Source organism: Oncorhynchus mykiss, chromosome 2 (genome assembly GCF_013265735.2).
Source record: "Oncorhynchus mykiss isolate Arlee chromosome 2, USDA_OmykA_1.1, whole genome shotgun sequence".
NCBI classification, from domain to species: Eukaryota; Metazoa; Chordata; class Actinopteri; order Salmoniformes; family Salmonidae; genus Oncorhynchus; species Oncorhynchus mykiss.
The window spans coordinates 42,798,619-42,804,618 of NC_048566.1; positions in this window are offsets into that span (position 1 = coordinate 42,798,619).

Below are 6,000 nucleotides of genomic sequence, written 5' to 3' on the forward strand. Positions count from 1 at the left end.
GGTGTTTTTCTCTATGCATCGTCAAGGCCAAACGGCAGCTTCTGGTAAGGTTAAGGTGAGAGGTGTGAGTCTCTTTGTTGACAACTGTTGGTGCGCAATCTCTAAGCCTTGAGGTTGTGCTTGTCTTGAGTTAGATACCTCATGAGGAGCTGCAGACCATACTATTTACCAAGAGTTTTAAGCTATATATTTTTTTGGCAGCTGTCTATTTACCACCACAAACCGATGATGACACTGAAACTGCACTCAACGAGCTGCATATCCGTAAGAAAACAAGAAAATGCACATCCAGAGGCAGCGCTCCAAGTGGCTGGTGATTTTAATGCAAGGAAACTGAAATCAGTTTTTTCCCCCCTCCTTTTTACCAGCAGGTCACCTGTGCAACTAGAGGAGACAAAAGTCTAGATCACCTTTACTCCACACACAGAAACGCATACAAAGCTCTCCCTCGCCCATTGAGGAGCCGGTGACATCAGTCACCGGCTTCATTAATAAGTGCATCGACGATGTTGTCCCCACACGTACATATCCCAACCAGAAGCTATGGATTACAGGCAACATCTGCACTGAGCTAAAGGTTAGAGCTGCCGCTTTCAAGGAACGGGACACTAATCCGGACTAATCTCCCTGACCCCATCTGTAATACCTACATGTTTCAAGCAGACCACCATAGTCCCTGTGCCCAAGAACACCAAGGTAACCTGTCTAAATGACTATCGCCCCATAGCACTCACATCTGTAGCCATGAAATTCTTTGAAAGGCTGGTCATGGCTCACATCAACACTGTCACCCCAGACACCCTGGACCCACTCCAATTTGCATACCACACAAACAGATACAGAAGACGCAATCTCTATTGCAATCCACACTGCCCTCTCCCAACTGGACAAGAGGACCACCTATGTGAGAATGCTGTTCTTTGACACTAGCTCAGCATTCAAGACCATAGTGCCTTCCAAGTTCATCACAGCTCAGGACCCTGGGACTGAACCCCTTCCTCTGCAACTGGATCCTGGACTTCCTGACATGCCTACCCCAGGTGGTGAGGGTAGGCAACAACACATTTACCATGCTGACCCACAACACGGAGGCCCCTCAGGGGTGCGTGCTTAGTCGCCTCTTGTACTCCCTGTTCACCCACGACTGCGTGGCCACGAAAAGACTCCAACACCATGGTTAAGTTTTCTGACAACACCACGGTGGTTGGCCTGAGACAGCCTATAGGGAGGAGGTCAGTGACCTGGTAGTGTGGTGCCAGGTCAACAACCTCTCACTCAACTTCAGCAAGAAAAAGGAGCTGATCATGGACTATGGGAAACGGAGGGCCGAGCAACCCCCAATCCACATAGACGGGGCTGTAGTCTAGGGGCTGTAGTGGAGCGGGTCGAGAGGTTCAAGTTTCTCAGTGTCCACCTCACTAAAGAATGATCATGGTCCACACACAAACACAGTCGTGTCATTGGCCCACAGGTCTTCATAAAGTTCTACAGCTTTACCATTGAGAGCATCTTGACTGGCTGCATCAACGACAGCTAGGCTACGATTTACTGTTGAAGTAAAAGCCCCTTGATAATAAATCCAAAATAACATTTGCGATGTGGCAGTTGAGGTGTTTTTAGGATTTCCACACGTGGAGAACGTTTGTTAGCAGGGTTCCCCCCCCCCAAAATGGGCCATATAAAAATGAATTTCATGCAATTCCACACCATTTACATGACAGAAGACATTAGTTTAATCTTTTTTAATACCACACACGAAATGAGTGGCTACTCTGACACTGACAAACTGAGATCAATCTGGTGGCGCAGCGGTCTAAGGCACTGCATCTCAGTGCAAGAGGTATCAATACAGTCCCTGGTTTGAATCCAGGCTGTATCACATCTGGCCATGATTGGAAGTTCCATAGGGTAGTGCACAATTGGCCCGGCGTCGTCTGGGTTTGGCTTGAGTAGGCCGTCGTTGTAAATAAGAATTTGTTCTTAACGTACTTGCCTAGTTAAATAAAACATTTAAATAAATTAACAATAGCCCAGGCCAATGAAGTGGCAAACAGATACAATATTAGAAGGCAATACAGTATATACACTGACCAAAAATAGAAACGCAACATGTAAAGTGTTGGACTAATGTTTCATGAGCTGAAATAAAAGATCTCTGAAATGTTCCATACGCACAAATACCTTATTTCTCTCAAATGTTGTGCAAAAATCTGTTTACATCTCTGTTAGTGAGCATTTCTCCTTTATGAAGATCATACATCCACCTGACAGGTGTGGCATATCAAGACGCTGATTAAACAGCATATCATTACACAGGAGCACCGTGTGCTAGGGACAGTAAAAGGCCACTCTAAAATGGGCAGTTCCAATTCCACAGATGTCTCAAGTAGAGGGAACGTGAGAGTAGTATGCTGATTGCAGGAATGTCCACCAGAGCTGTTGCCAGAGAATTGAATGTCAATTTCTCTACCCTAAGCCGCCTCCAACGCCATTTTAGACATTTCGGTGGCTTGAACAAACACAATTGCATCTTATCAATGGCAAATTGAATGCACAGAGATACCGTGATGAGATACCGCCATCATCTCAGGTAACAGCATGATAATGCACAACCCTATGTTCCACAGATCTGTACACAATTCCTGGAAGCTGAAAATGTCTCAGTTTTTCCATGGCCTGCATACTCACCAGACATTTCACCCATTGAGTATCCAGCAACTTTACACAGCCATTGAATAGGAGTGGGACAACATTCCACAGTGTCACGACTTCCGCCGAAGTCGGTCCCTCTCCTTGTTCGGGCGGCGTTCGGCGGTCGACATCACCGGTCTTCTAGCCATCGCCGATCCACCTTTAATTTTCCATTTGTTTTGTCTTGTCTTCCCACACACCTGGTTTCAATTCCCCCCATGTCCTTGTCCGGAATTGTTTATTGTCGTGCTTGTGCTCGTTATGCTGGTGTGTATAACAGGTTTTGTTAACCCATTGTTTTATGGTTCTGTTTACGGTGGTTTTGTTTATTAAACTGCTCCATTGGAAGTCGGTTTTTGCTCTCCTGCGCCTGACTTCTCTGCCGCCAGTACACACCCCCTACACACAGGCCACAATCAACAGCCTTATCAACTCGAAGGAGATGTGTTGCGCTGCATGAGGCAAATGGTGGTGCCACCAGATACTGACTGGTCTGATCCAAGTCCTTACTTTTTTTAAAGGTATATGTGACCAACAGATGCATATCTGTATTCCCAGTCATGTGAAATCCATAGATTAGGGCATAATGAATTAATTTCAAGTGACTTGATTTCATTATATGGACTCAGTAGAATCTTTGAAATTGTTGCATGTTGCGATTTATATATTTTTTCAGTGTCAGTTAGCTGAATATTCAGGGCCTACATACAGCTAAACACCGCTGCCCTACTGATGTGCTTGCCTGTATCAACCCGGTGACAGGACTGGCTAATCTGAGAGGTATTCGCCAAGTTTCACACCATCAAACATCGACAACACCAACACCATCTGATGTTACCTTCTTTCCTTCACCTCTACATCATCAACGCTTTCAAAGTGCAAGGACGTGTCCCAATCAGTATCACCACACTACATGACCAAAAGTATGTGGACACCTGCTCATCGAACATCTCATTCCAAAATCATGGGCATCAATATGGAGTTGATTCCCCCCTTTGGTGCTATAACAGCCTCCACTCTTCTGGGAAGGCTTTCCACTAGATGTTGGAACATTACTGCGGGGGACTTGCTTCCATTCAGCCATAAGAGCATTAGTGAGGTCAGGCACTGATGTTGGGCGATTAGGCCTGGCTCGCAGTTGGCGTTCCAATTCATCCCGAAGGTGTTCGATGGAGTTGAGGTCAGGACTCTGTGCAGGCCAGTCAAGTTCTTCCACACCAATCTCGACTAGGGCTGTGGCGGTCACAACATTTTGTCAGCGGGTGATTGTCAAGCATATACAGTGCCTTGCGAAAGTATTCGGCCCCCTTGAACTTTGCGACCTTTTGCCACATTTCAGGCTTCAAACATAAAGATATAAAACTGTATTTTTTGTGAAGAATCAACAACAAGTGGGACACAATCATGAAGTGGAACGACATTTATTGGATATTTCAAACTTTTTTAACAAATCAAAAACTGAAAAATTGGGCGTGCAAAATTATTCAGCCCCCTTAAGTTAATACTTTGTAGCGCCACCTTTTGCTGCGATTACAGCTGTAAGTCGCTTGGGGTATGTCTTTATCAGTTTTGCACATCGAGAGACTGACATTTTTTCCCATTCCTCCTTGCAAAACAGCTCGAGCTCAGTGAGGTTGAGCATTTGTGAACAGCAGTTTTCAGTTCTTTCCACAGATTCTCGATTGGATTCAGGTCTGGACTTTGACTTGGCCATTCTAACACCTGGATATGTTTATTTTTGAACCATTCCATTGTAGATTTAGCTTTATGCTTCTCCGTCTCAGTCTCAGGTCTTTTGCAGACTCCATCAGGTTTTCTTCCAGAATGGTCCTGTATTTGGCTCCATCCATCTTCCCATCAATTTTAACCATCTTCCCTGTCCCTGCTGAAGAAAAGCAGGCCCAAACCATGATGCTGCCACCACCATGTTTGACAGTGGGGATGGTGTGTTCAGCTGTGTTGCTTTTACGCCAAACATAACGTTTTGCATTGTTGCCAAAAAGTTCAATTTTGGTTTCATCTGACCAGAGCACCTTCTTCCACATGTTTGGTGTGTCTCCCAGGTGGCTTGTGGCAAACTTTAAACAACACTTTTTATGGATATCTTTAAGAAATGGCTTTCTTCTTGCCACTCTTCCATAAAGGCCAGATTTGTGCAATATACGACTGATTGTTGTCCTATGGACAGAGTCTCCCACCTCAGCTGTAGATCTCTGCAGTTCATCCATTTGTTAAAAAAGTTTGAAATATCCAATAAATGTCATTCCACTTCATGATTGTGTCCCACTTGTTGTTGATTCTTCACAAAAAAATACAGTTTTATATCTTTATGTTTGAAGCCTGAAATGTGGCAAAAGGGTGCAAAGTTCAAGGGGGCCGAATACTTTCACAAGGCACTGTAACTGTCGGTCTACCGGTAACTTGCCGTTAATTAACATAAACACATCTCCTGGCTTCCACACATGCAGACCTTTGGAACATCTACATTTTAAAAAGGCTAATAAATTCATGTAATATAGCCTACACTTTCACAATAAATCCATTATTTATTTTAGACAGGTCTAAAGAGGCATGATGTGAAGAAAATGTAGTTATTTCAGAAGAAAAGTATACCATACTCCAAGTTGTCCTCATGTTAGGTCCTGATGTGGCTATGCCAAATGGCTGTGGGCTACACTAGTTCACTAGCAGACAAAATTTGCTTAGAATTCCGTGGCATTATTTTATATTATTTTATAGCATCCAATTGAACGATTTGAGGGAGTGGGCACACGCAGCTATTCTGTGTTGAGTGGTTAACAAAGAAATAGGTACTCCTATATACTTAATTTAGAGTTATTAATGTAATTTGAGTTGTTCTACAAACGTTGGGCTATATGTTTTGATTTGGAATCCAGTGTAAGGCTGCATGATGAGACTAATGATGTCCGTTGAAAGCCATGAGCTCTGCTTTGTTTTATTTGCCCAGGCTGTGCACACTTCAATGGTCTCTCAATCAAAATTTGACAACATTTCACGGCGGCATCCCGTTTGTGGCCTTAATGCAGACTAAAAAAATCCATGTCTTTTGCCGCCTGGGAGTGCTGCGTTGTGCCCTTCTCCTGGGTACTGCGCAATCTGAAGCGCCTCTCGCTCACATGGCTCTCCATCAGCAGGATTACCTGCTTTCTGGTAAGTTTTGATTACAATACTGGGTGGGGTGAATATATTTTATATGACATACATGATTTTTTGTTAACTAGTAATTAGTAGCCTACAGCAAAGTGTGTCTGAATAATTTCTAACATGCTCACAGGCAATGTGTATTGG